Source organism: Prionailurus viverrinus, chromosome A3 (assembly GCF_022837055.1).
Source record: "Prionailurus viverrinus isolate Anna chromosome A3, UM_Priviv_1.0, whole genome shotgun sequence".
In the NCBI taxonomy this organism is placed as follows: domain Eukaryota; kingdom Metazoa; phylum Chordata; class Mammalia; order Carnivora; family Felidae; genus Prionailurus; species Prionailurus viverrinus.
Genome location: NC_062563.1, coordinates 96,525,475 through 96,539,370, shown reverse-complemented (window position 1 = coordinate 96,539,370; position 13,896 = coordinate 96,525,475). Strand labels below are relative to the sequence as shown.

At 40.7% G+C, this 13,896-nt stretch overlaps 1 protein-coding gene across 5 annotated transcripts in view; it reads right to left on the bottom strand.

Moving 5' to 3' along the window:
* Positions 1-13,896, bottom strand: part of CTNNA2 (catenin alpha 2) — a 1,116,199-nt gene that overhangs the window by 116,391 nt on the left and 985,912 nt on the right. The window lies entirely within an intron of this gene.

Genomic DNA, 13,896 nt, shown 5'->3' with positions numbered 1-13,896 from the left:
TTTCAGTGATTTACCAAATATTACTAGTTATTATGCTACATTAGACATTTAGTCCAGAAAAGTAAGGTGCTAATAGCAAATTATTGCTTCAAGATTCTCAAGCACACACAATAATGTATTTTAACTGGGTTGCTTTGATCCATTTTCCTCTGTGGACTGCTCTTGTGACTTATACTCTCACTTGAACCCCCTAATACTCATCATGAAGTGTGGCCATGATTTTGGCCACATAAGCGCTAAACTCTGACCACTGAGAGAGACACTGCAGTGCACTTAGGATTTAAAGGAAATTCACAAGAAGTTGAAAATGAAGGTGTTCTAACCGAAAGGAACCCATATCTGCCTGTCACAGTCTGTCAGGAAATTGCTAGTCTACCAGTAGCCCACTCGAGGACTTTCAGGGGGCAGGCAGTTCTGAGAAACAGATAGGAAAGGCTGATATAACCCAGTAGGCAACGATACAGTGTACAACAAATTAGAATATGTGAATTTAGTAAAAAGGCATTCAGTTTTAATTTTTTTTTAAACATTATACCAGCCAAAACAGCTGCACTGAATTTAAGCTCCCTGGTCAAGCGTTTCAATTTGTATTATTCCTCCTCTTCAAGGAGTGAGAGGTGGTAATACAAGGTCATATTGATTGGCCAAGGTCAACAGCACACAAAGCTACCATCAGAACACTGATCAGTCCCATCAGACTGATGCCAAGAGGACAAGAGGATGGGGATTAGAAAGGGCAAAGGAGAAGAGAATGGCCACCAGGGCTAGGAGCAGGAGAGCAAGTAGAACAAGTGATTAGCAGACTAAGAATCCCCTGAGCCTTGTGGCCACCTGCCCTTTTGTATCCTGCCACCTCTGCTCTCCAAAACCAGGCTGCCTCTCTACCATGACTTCATGCCCTGGGAGATTAAAATGCAACACACGTGCAGAGTTCCAAATGCAAAAGAAAGCTTAGTCAGACAGTGTGAAGAGCATGGAACTGGAGGTCAGGAGGCTTAACCACTAACTAGTTACAGAGTCACTTCACATTTGGAGGGCCGTTTCTTTATCAGCAAAAGGATATAGGTAGATGGTGATACTAGGAATGCTTACAAAGATTACTTCAGTAAATCATTATCATTGACAATCCCATTTTGAAGCTTTTAAGGAAGAACACTTTACATCTATTGTAGTGAGAATATGTACTATGAGAAACCACAGATGGAATTTCCAAACATTAATTATCAGTTTCTTATATTTTATAGTTTATCTTGGATTCTTCAGATAATTTTCACCATTTTACTCAGTTTTCCAAGCACGTCTGTTTGAAAGACAATATACCTTCCTGCATCCATTTATAGGATGCTAAATGCCCAGAGGTATGAGGCTTCTTGGAGGCAAAGCAAGAATTACAAGTTCTCCATTTTTTTTTATATTGTTTCCACTCCATATTTTTATTTATCTTTGTTGTATTTGTATTCCAGTGTATTTTATATTCCAAACACCACATGATGTATGTGACATAGAATTGGTGCTCAATACATGTGTTTTGAATTAAAGAGCAGTTTTAATAGTTTTTTATTGCATATATTTGAAATATATCCTAAAGACACTCTCAAAGATATAGTTGAGTTACCCCTTTAATCTGACTAGACAAAGTTCATACCACCTTCTAGTAGATATTTACCAACACTATGGTGATAAACAATGATTCCTATTTTTTGGTCCACTGTTTGAGTCCAGAATGCAGAGCTCCTTGTTCATGGTGGCATGAAAAAGAAAAATCGGGGTGGTGTAAATTTTCCGGAAAGATGTATACATTTAATTTACAATTCTTTAATCTTCAAGTGATTTCTTCCTAATTCTATTGTTGAACAGCCTTCCATTTTATGAAATGAGGATTTCAGATGGTTTTGTTTCCTCTCTATCATCCTTTCCTGGTGTGTGAGACTTGCAATCACACTCTTGCACAGCAGTGGACATAAGCTGAAGAGTTTGGCATGTGGTTCTGTAGAATGACAACAAGGGAGCCTTAGGGCTGAGAAAAACTAGGCTCCTGAGTGAAGGAGATGCCAACCAATAACTTCTACATGGTGATAACAGACTCTTCCTTGTGTATCTTTTGAAATGGGTCTTCATCCTTTATTTAAATAAACTCTATTATGACTTAGATCTAATATGGGAACCTCATTGCCTGGTTGAATCTAATTAGGGGGAAGAGGGCTAGTAACACCTAGAAAAAACGAAGAGCCAACAACCCTGAAAGTCCTTTAATTATTCTCCTTAATTTACTGATCCATAAATCCTGAAGTCTGGCAGCCTCCACTCTGCAATGAGCTCCTGCTGTTTAAGTCCACTTAAAATCAGAATTTTATTTACCTTGTATTATACTCTGAAACATTCTGAAACTATTTCCAACACGATGCTCAGGATTTCACAATTTCCAAAGGCAGGCAGGTTTACATATCTTAAATTGGCCATGGATTCCATCCAAATTCCTGTTTTCCTTAGGCTTGCCTTTCTGTTTCTCACTGGACCCATTGGCATGATGGTGACTCTGAACATGGTTGTAATATACCATGATTTCCACAACTCTGGCACCAAACACTGAGTTTCCATCTTTGAGGCAGCTCCCAATCATTATTGTATCTTAAAATGCCTGCTCATATCCTAGCAATAGTCCAAGACCACTGTATACACATAGTAAGTATTTGATTACTTATTTTACCTGTTCTTTAACTACAGGTCTGATGCTATACTAGAAACCCATAAGATAAAATGTCCTATTTTTCAAATCACAAGATTCCCCACACACACCTTGTTTTTTTTTAACCAATTTATCATGATAACCTTTCTAAGGGAGGTGGGGCAGGAAGGGAATGGAAAAGTAGAATTTTTAGACATTTGAAAAAGATTAATATGAGTTAAAGAATAGACAGTAGTTATGCTAAGTGAAATAAGTCATACAGAGGAAGACAGATACCATATGTTTTCACTCTTATGTGGATCCTGAGAAGCTTAACAGAAGACCATGGGGGAGGGGAAGAAAAAAAAAAAGGTTAGAGAGGGAGGGAGCCAAAAAATAAGAGACTCTTAAAAACTGAGAATAAACTGAGGGTTGATGGGGGGTGGGAGGGAGGGGAAAGTGGCTGATGGGCATTGAGGTGGGCACCTGTTGGGATGAGCACTGGGTGTTGTATGGAAACCAATTTGAAAATAAATTTCATATGAAAAAAAATAGACAATAGATTAACTGATTACTGTTACCAGGCTGCAACCCAAAAGATGTTGAGCAATATGTTTAAATTTAATAAAACCTTGAAACCTGCTTGAGTCAACCAAGCAGGTAACATTTACTGGCTGGTTGTGGCTTCTGATTTGTCCACTCTCGAATTGTTGACAAATTAGCTGAGGCAACAGGAGTCATCTGCCATCATGGAATCTTAGAAAACAATAAAGCATATCATTTATGGTTAGGTGTTGGGCTATTTAGATTGCTTTGGGATTTCTGAAAGGAACCAGATCATGAGTAAAAATGGCATTGCTCCTTGCTTTAGCTAACCATGCTAAATTCCCAGCAATCTCTTTGGAAAGGAAACCCTCCTCTATACCTTCTGAGAACAATGAATTTGGGGAAGCCAAAGCTGAAAAGACTGAGCGAAATCTTCTATCTTTGACTTAGTGTCTCAAAAACCAGTTATCTTGAGGAAAAGGAGGAAGCTTAGCAGCCATCACTAAATTGTGTGCTGCTAACTACAAGGGCCTTAGGAGTTCAGAGAAAAGAACAATCAGTAGTCCTGGGAGGGAATCAGTCAGCACATCATGGAGAGGTAGGATATCCATCTTGCAACACTTCTCTTCTGATTGCCTAATTAGTATAATTTTCAGGATTCTCAAAGATTATGATATTTTGCTCTTCTGGAGGTACACTGTGTAAACAGGTGAAACAAACAATGATATCACCAGCAAGATTAGAAAAACAAGAAGTCAGCAAGGGGAAGTGATACAGATTCCCTTAAGAAAGTAACTTGCATCTTGGGAGTGCCTGGGTGGCTCAGTCTGTTAAGCACCCAACTCTTTTTTTTTTTTTTTCAATATATGAAGTATATTGTCAAGTTGGTTCCCATGCAACACCCAGTGCTCATCCCAAAAGGTGCCCTCCTCAATACCCATCACCCACCCTCCCCTCCCTCCCACCCCCCATCAACCCTCAGTTTGTTCTCAGTTTTTAAGGGTCTCTTATGCTTTGGCTCTCTTCCACTCTAACCTCTTTTTTTTTTCCTTCCCCTTCCCCATGGATTTCTGTTAAGTTTCTCAGGACCACATAAGAGTGAAACCATATGGTATCTGTCTTTCTCTGTATGGCTTATTTCACTTAGCATCACACTCTCCAGTTCCATCCATGTTGCTACAAAAGGCCATATTTCATTCTTTCTCATTGCCATGTAGTACTCCATTGTGTATATAAACCACAATTTCTTTATCCATTCATCAGTTGATGAACATTTAGGCTCTTTCCATAATTTGGCTATTGTTGAGAGTGCTGCTATGAACATTGGGGTACAAGTGCCCCTATGCATCAGTACTCCTGTATCCCTTGGGTAAATTCCTAGCAGTGCTATTGCTGGGTCATAGGGTAGGTCTATTTTTAATTTTTTGAGGGACCTCCACACTGTTTTCCAGAGTGGCTGCACCAATTTGCATTCCCACCAACAGTGCAAGAGGGTTCCCATTTCTCCACATCCTCTCCAGCATCTATAGTCTCCTGATTTGTTCATTTTGGCCACTCTGACTGGCGTGAGGTGATATTTGAGTGTGGTTTTGATTTGTATTTCCCTGATGAGGAGCGACGTTGAACCTCTTTTCATCTGCCTGTTGGCCATCCGGGTGTCTTCTTTAGAGAAGTGTCTATGCATGTTTTCTGCCCATTTCTTCACTGGGTTATTTGCTTTTTTGGGTGTGGAGTTTGGTGAGCTCTTTAGATTTTGGATACTAGCCCTTTGTCCGATATATCATTTGCAAATATCTTTTCCCATTCTGTTGGTTGCCTTTTAGTTTTGTTGGTTGTTTCCTTTGCTGTGCAGAAGCTTTTTATCTTCATAAAGTCCCAGTAATTCATTTTTGCTTTTAATTCCCTTGCCTTTGGGGATGTGTCAAGTAAGAAATTGCTACGGCTGAGGTCAGAGAGGTCTTTTCCTGCTTTCTCCGCTAGGGTTTTGATGGTTTCCTGTCTCACATTTAGGTCCTTTATCCATTTTGAGTTTATTTTTGTGAATGGTGTGAGAAAGTGGTCTAGTTTCAACCTTCTGCATGTTGCTGTCCAGTTCTCCCAGCACCATTTGTTAAAGAGGCTGTCTTTTTTCCATTGGATGTTCTTTCCTGCTTTGTCAAAGATGAGTTGGCCATATGTTTGTGGGTCTAGTTCTGGGGTTTCTATTCTATTCCATTGGTCTATGTGTCTGTTTTTGTGCCAATACCATGCTGTCTTGATGATTACAGCTTTGTATTAGAGGCTAAAGTCTGGGATTGTGATGCCTCCTGCTTTGGTCTTCTTCTTCAAAATTACTTTGGCTATTCGGGGCCTTTTGTGGTTCCATATGAATTTTAGGATTGCTTGTTCTAGTTTCGAGAAGAATGCTGGTGCAATTTTGATTGGGATTGCATTGAATGTGTAGATAGCTTTGGGAGCACCCAACTCTTGACTTCACCTCAGGTCATGATCTCATGGTTCTTAAGTTCAAGTCCTTCATTGGACTTTGTGCTGACAGCATGAAGCCTGCTTGGGATTCTGTCTCCCTCTCTCGGTGCCCCTCCCCTGCTTGCTCTCTCAAAAAATAAATTAAAAAAATTAAGTTTATTTATATATTTTGAGGAAGATAGAGAGAAAGTGGGGGAGGGGCAAAGAGAGGGAGAGAGAGAATTCCAAGCAGGCTCTGCACTGGCAGCACGGAGACCCATGCAGGGCCTGAACTCACAAACCATGAGATCACGACCTCAGCTGAAACCAAGAGTTGGACATTTAACTGACCGAGCCACTCAGGCACCACTAAAAATTTTTTAAAAAGAAAGTAACTTGCTCCTTGAACTGCATTTGTACCATTGGCATCCACTCCCTAACCTTTTAATAATAAACACAGTTGGCCAGAAGCAGATATTCCAGAGACGATGATGGTTAAAATCCATCATCGATGAAATTGACAAAATCATAAATGCTTAGAGCCCTCACAAAAATATACTGTGATCATTTAAAATGCACAATGTTTTCCATTACCAAACAACAAAACAAAAAACAAAAACTCACACAGTTCAAATCTCCAAACAAACAGCCCATCATGGCTGTGAAATTTGGTTTTGTGTAGACATCACTACCCAAAGTAGCTCCATCTCAAAAATGCCATAGATTTGTCTGAACATTTACAAGTAAAGCCAAAATGCCTGGAAGGCTGAGCTTTAATTAAACATTAAAAACCTCTGCTAATAAAGTATTTAGGCATTTAACTCCAAAGTGATACGAGGTGCATCAGAAAGACGAGAACATTTTCTTCTTTTCTAGCCCTGGAAATCAAATTACATTTTTTAATATTCGTAATTCTGTTCAACTCCAAACACCAGCACATATTCAGTGCATTCAACCCCCAAAACACTTTATCATTTCATTAATTTTTACAGCTTCAGGTATCATTGTGGTGTTTTAAGAAGAGCATACTATTGAAATAAAGTAGAATAGCAATTTGGAGGTTTATAAAGTGCTTGTTCCTCATGTTAATATTGCTTCATCATTGTAAATTTGAGCACAAAATGAACTTATTTACTACTAAAAGGGAATTTATGGCATGTCTACTCACCACAATCACCTATCCATATAAAACCATAAAGAGATGATGCCACAAATTCCACACCAGCTGTTGTTCTCTAGAACACTCAGGGGAGTGAAGGGTGCTATGGTCTCCGTCTGAAGATTTACTCAGTTATCTGCACTGATAAGATCAGCACACAAACGGCATTAAAATATATGTGCCTAGCTTGTATAGAATTTGTAGGTTTCTACAGAATATGCCTGTTATGTTACAGATGGGGTTTTATAATTCAGGAAGAGACAAGATGATACCCTTGCCTGAAATGTGAGAGGAAAGACAGAAGGAGCTGATATTAAGACGAGGGATTTGACCTTAAGAGGATGATGGACTTCCACAGACATGGACATCTGAGCATATTTCATGGCCACCTTCACAATTTGATTTGAGAAGAGCTTGAAAGGTCTGGATGTCCCAGAACATGTTTGTTTCATGCTGAGATGTCATGGAATCCTTTTAAAATGCAGCTGCTTCAGGCTGAGATGAGTTTATCAACTTCACTGCTAGTAACTTAAGTTCTGAAGGTTAGAGGGCACAGCCAACAGGGATAATGTGATCAGGGAAGAATGGCAAAGGAGAGGGTGGCAGCTGGGGGACAGCAAAACAACACTGAGGGGGCGGGGGGCAGAAGGAAGTAAGAAGTACTTTTATGCTCCTGTCTTTAATGACCTCTCTAAAGCATCTGGGACTCTTGATTATTCTATACATTTTAATTTTTAATATCATACAACGGTCAGGATCTTGGGCTATGCAGTTGGGCAGCTTGGGGTTTGTATCTTGACTCTTGTCCTTCCTTGCTGAGCAGGGTACTTTACCTCTGTAAGCCTCGATTTTCTCAACTATAAAATAGAACTATAAAATAACAAAAAAGTGGCAATAAGGTTGAAATGAAACATGACTACAGTACTTAAGTCAACTTGGTTGAGCATCCAACTCTTGATTTTGGCTCAGGTCATGATCCCAAGGTTGTGGGATTGAGCCCCAAGTTGGGCTTCACATTGAATGTGGAGCCTGCTTAGGATTCTCCCCCTCTCCCGCTCTGTCTCTCTCTCTCTCTCTTCCTCTGCCACTCTCCCCTGTGTGCTCTCTCAAATAAAAATTAAAAAAAATTAAGTTCTTATTGTTAATATTACTACATAGGAAGTAACAGAGGCAGTGATAGAAAATAAAGGGAGGTCTACTTTACATATGATCATTCATATAATTTATCCTTTCATTATGCATAATTTTATTAAAGTTGTGATCTCCACTTGCATCTTGCTCACTGCTTATATCACAAATATTTTCCAGATTCTCTATATACCTGTAATTATTTTTTTAATAATTAGTAAGATTCTTGAATGTTTTTGCTTCATTATTTGGTAAGTCAATTCCCTTTAAAAAGGGAATTTATTTAAAGGAGTTTCCAGTGTTTGCTTTTACCAAAAACAAAGTAGCATACATACGTCTTTACACATCCAGTTTTTGCTCCCGTCAGAAGTGGACTTTCTGGGTCAAGGAAACTGTTCCAGCACTTGCTTACATGTGGCCATAATGCTTGCCGAAAGCCCCCTAACAACAAATGAATTGCTAATTCTCCAATGTCACTAGCATCAAATCCCACACTCTGACACTGTTTCTTCTTGCCTTCTCAGCCATAACCACATCATCTGAACACCTTTCCAACCTTCATTCTACAAATCAGTTATATTCTACCAGTATAAATCAGCATTGCTTAAAAAGTCACTTTACTGGCCACCTGGGTGGCTCAGTTAGTTAAGGGTCCAACTTGCGCTCTGGTAAAAGTCACTTTACTGGCTTCCGCTCTGGTCATGATCTCAGCTTCTGAACTCAAGCCCCGCATTGGGCTCTCTGCTTTCAGCACAGAGCCCACTTCAGATCCTTTGTCCCCATCTCTCTCTGCCGCTCCCTACTTGCATTCTCTCTCTCTCTCAAAAATAAATAAACATTAAAAAAAAAAAGCCACATCATGTTTTCTCAGTGAGCCTGTGAATTCTTGTAGGACAGAAGACTTCACTACACCCAGCACATAGCTGGGATCACAGATACTCAATTCCAATTTTTTCATTTACCAAATCCCCCAGGTTCCCTCCATATGTATAAAGCAGAGGACTATTCAACTTGTCATAACCTGGTCATAGCTAGAAGGGCCCCAAGTTCTAGGATCTGATATAGGAACAAGTGTATGTTCTCTGTGCCATCCTTTTTGCAGCTTATCAAATCAGCACTGAGCAGTTAATACTAAATGAAACTTGTACAAAATCCTGCCACATGATGCTAGGCAGCGATTTCTTCCCAACCCCACCACACTTCGTATCCTGGCCTAGGCTTCTAATCTATTAGAACACAAATCTGAATTCCTAGAGCTCCTTGGGGATACAGAACAGCACTTTTGTCTGTGTTCTTAGGTACATATACCACTTGAAAATGCTGTTTGCATGCCTCTGCCCAAATTAAAGTGATCAGTCTGCCCTGTTGACTTTAATGGAGGTAATCACCAGTTCACATTCATGAACAAATTGATGTGCTTGCTTCATAGCTGAATCATCAGCATAAATCTATACCTTTCATATATAAAAACCTCAGTGGCTTAAAATAATGCAATAAAATATAACCTAATGCCTTCTTGATGCCTGTTCATCAATAATGTGCGGCTATGTGAAGAGGATAGGAGAGATTTAGAATATGTTATCTAAAATCATGCAGTGAATATAATGTCATTTTAATTACTGAAGGCCTCCTGGGATTCTGTTTTCTCCATCCTTTCATTGAGGAAATGAATTATTATTTTCACTGTTATTTGGTTTTTCAGAGTCCCATGTAATAAATGTAATCTTAACTGATTTCCAAGTGAATAGAACATGTTGACCTTCACATATGTAAGATGACTCCCTCAGGGGGCCCAGAGCCCCAGGATCTATCTCTGGCAGTGGAGACTTTTAGCAGAAGCCCACGAATTTTTCAAAAGATATAGATGAATAAACGAGTGCATCTACTCTGTATAGCTTGGTCATACATTTTAAGATGACAAGTGAAGTGTGGAATCAAGGCCATAACCACAGTGCAGAGGGAATCTATCCAAGCCAATACTGAATGTGTGACTTCAGCCCCCTTTGCACAAAATTCCAACTTGAAAAGAGAGAAGTCCTTACTTCTACTTAATGCCTCAGGGTTTTTTTTGTTTGTTTTTTTTTTGTTTTTTTGTTTTTGAGGGGTGGGGGGATAGGGGGCAGTGGTGAAGATGCCTCCATCAGTTAAATTGTTAGTAATTGGCCAAAGCTTAATTCATGGTCCACATGTCTCTGAAGACTTCCCATTCACACCAGCGAATAGATCACTCTTCTAAATGTCTTCAGGATTACTGCCTGCACCACTAGTGATGACTTACCACATACTATTGTTTTATTCATTACTTGTGATACGTGCAGATGGATAGATAATTACATACATGCAGAATTAAATATGCAGACATACAGATATCATGCATCTTCAATTAAAATTTAACCTTCTTTAGAATGGTTGTGTTTTATTCATCTTTATGGTCCCTACAGCTCCCTGTACAAGATCTTTCACACAACAGATATAAATGTAGTTCCAAGGGGTGCCTGAGTGGCTCAGTTGGTTAAGTGTCTGACTTCAGCTCAGGTCATGATGTCACGGTTCATGCGTTTGAGCTCCACGTCAGGCTCTGTGCTGAACTCTTGCTCAGAGCCTGGAGCCTGCTTCAGATTCTGTGTCTCCTTCTCTCTCTGCCCCTTTTCCACTTGTGCTCTGTCTCACTCTCTCAAAAAATAAATAAATGTTAAAAAAAAAAAAAAAGAAAAAAAAAAAAAAACAAAGGAGGGATGCCCCTCTCATTTAAATGTAGTTCCAAGGCAGCTTCCCTATCCTGGATGTTTTCCTACCTTCTGCCCTACCTGTACCCACCTCAAATGAGGCCTATTCCCTCTTATCACAGTTTACCCAGGAAAAGGATGCTATTGATTAATCAAAGTAACTACCCACTCAGGTAATTATTTTCTCCTCCTAGAGAAAATATAATATTCTCTAATATATTCCTCCTACTATAACACCTTAACCCAATTAAGATGTTCAGGTCCTTAAGAATTTAAGGAAAAACGTCCATTGTAGAAACTTCAGGGCCCCTGTGCAAGTTGTTGGAGAAATATGTAAGGACGATGACCTTTCTTTAAGCTCTGTAATATTTATCTAAAATTTCTTCTGTCTTGGGGCGCCTGGGTGGCGCAGTCGGTTAAGCGTCCGACTTCAGCCAGGTCACGATCTCGCGGTCCGTGAGTTCGAGCCCCGCGTCAGGCTCTGGGCTGATGGTTCGGAGCCTGGAGCCTGTTTCCGATTCTGTGTCTCCCTCTCTCTCTGCCCCTCCCCTGTTCATGCTCTGTCTCTCTCTGTCCCAAAAATAAATTTAAAAAAAAAAAAAAACAAAAAACGTTGAGATAAAATTTCTTCTGTCTTTCCTTTCTCTGATCACCTCTTTTGGTAAATCAAGTAGTATTGGAGCACATCCTACCCATTCACTTATATATGCTCCATGACTGCTTTTTTACTATAAGGGCAGAGTTGAGTAGTTACAACAGAATCCACATACACACAAGCCATGAATATTTCCTATCTAGACCTTTACAAAAGAAGATTGCAAACTCCTGATTTAGATGAAAACTTGGGCTGAATCAACCAGCTAATTTTGTTAGACCTGCCAAATATGCCAAAGCATCTGCATAGCAGGAAATGGCAAAGGCATGATATTTATGACACAAGTGCAATTAAGAAAATCAAGTAGATCAGGGAGGGGCTCACATTCTTAGCCTACAAAATCATGTGCCCCTCCCAGGTCTACTTAACAGTAAGTTTTGAGACAAAAGAAGGAAAAAAAAAGGGATAGGGGGGAGACAGGAGAGCTGAGAGTGGGACAGTAGTGGGACACCTGGAAGGACCTCAAGGATGTTGTCCACTGCCCCCAAGCATTTACACAAGTGGTTTGCTGGTGAATAGAGTCAAGAGAAGCAAGTAAGAGTCAATAATTCCATGTGGCTTATCTCACAGCATAGCCTCCTCAACCACCCTTTCCTGAAACAGGAGGATCACTCTCCATTCTTTGGGTTTCTTTGAATTAGCCAAGATGGTCAATTTGCATCCGTCTTGGATATCCACTTTGCCTTTCATTACCCCCCCCCCCACTCTACCCACCCCTTGGGCTTCAGCAGTCTGCACAGTGAACTCAACACAAAGACCTAGAGTATAGCTAACAGAAGGTACTGGACCCCCAATATCTCTTTGGCAAAAGCCTGTGCCTGGTCACTGCAATGGGCATTGTTCTGAGGAAGATTCCTGGAAACCTGTCTTATTACAGCCTTAGAGGGCTCAAAGTAGACTAGAGCAACAGGGTATGGGAGATAACTGGACTCTAGTACTGAGCCACACAAGGGAAGAAACTGAAGAAACGACCTTCAAAGAAGCTCCAACTCTTAACAGCCATATATTTCCAGCCCTCAGGCACCTATACATACATTCTTTCTTTTCATTGCCTCCTGGAACCTTTCCAGGCTTGGTCCCTCAAACCTGCTTGCTCCATCTCATCTGTACTTGATTGCTAGCTTTTCCTTTCTTCATTTCACACCTCTTATTTAATTTTTCTCCCCATTCTCTTATCAAGTTTCAGTTCTCCCCTTGGTCTGTCTCCAAGCTTGTGTGAGTACAGAATACAGCTCCCCTTTTCCAGGGCTTTCCCCTAGGGACAAGCTCACCCATTGCCATGCCCAGACTAGATGGTATTCCAGGTCCCTCAGGTACCAGGGAAGGGACAGAGCTGTCAGTGTCTGCTGCATTGCAGGCTCATGAGACAATGTCAACAAAGCCAACCACATGTAGCAGCCCTCAGACTCTCCAATACCCTGACACATGTGTTCATTCTCATCCCAGTTCTGCTCTCTTTACCTTCTTTCATACTCTTGTTCCTGCTACAAGTTCTCCTTTGCTTAATACCTGTGAGTGCTTTTACCTAGCTAACTAACATCTTTTTACCAGGGGATACCCTCTCACTTTCATCCTTACCTATAGTCTTTATAGCTCTTCTCTACAAGACACACACACACAGCCAGCCAAAGTCTCCTGATTTCATTGATAACCGATGCTTTTACAAATCTCTTCCAAGCTAGAAACTCCCTTGTTGAGTGCTCCACAGCGCCTTCCTTCAATGGGCCACAAGCCCCTACTGATGCGTGCAAATGTACCAGTGCCTTGCTCATCTCTGAAATCTGACACACATCCATGCTGCTCAAAGATCAGAGCAGAGCTGTGCCAGAGAGTAAGCAGCAGAGTTACTCCAGATCACCTGGGAGCTGTGTCAGAATAGGCTCTGCCACATGGAACTCCTGTTCTTCTTAGGTGACCTTCAAGTAGCCACTTCCACCTTGTTGGGCAACAGATGTGGTCATCATACTTCAGAACCATCACCCGGTTTGGACCCCAGATATATCCTGGTTTCATCAGCAGTCCCTCAAGAGACCATGGGCAGGTCTAGATGGAAGGAATAGCTGTGCCTGCAAAAGCTCATGTCAACTCCCAGCCATGATTATGTTCATAACCAATGCTCATAGGAACAGGCCGAGCCCCACAATGCCCTTCAAATGTGCCTCGGCTTGGCAACTTCCTACAAAGAACCATTTTGCTGTCATCCTCAGTGGGTCACTTTTTTTCCCTCCTAGCTGAATCAGTCGTCCGAGTGAATGGCTAGTCAGCCTGACCTTTCAATTTGCTGTGTGAAATAAAGCTAAAGATGGTATTCTGACTAATAGTCCCAGAGAGAGGCAAGGAATGAGGAAATTCTATACATCTTGTTTCTGTTTAGCTTTGTGCTCTCCAGGCTAGCTGTTTAACTGTGGCCTTTTGCCTGGAATGAGCTTTGCATTTTTTCCCATGGGATCCAGGTATAGCGAGGACACTTGTTGTGGGAACACCAATAATATTGTGTGTGCACATAGAGGAAGGGAGAGAAAGAGAGCTATATAGATGTTTGAGGGTTTTCATCAACATAAATGCTCTTACC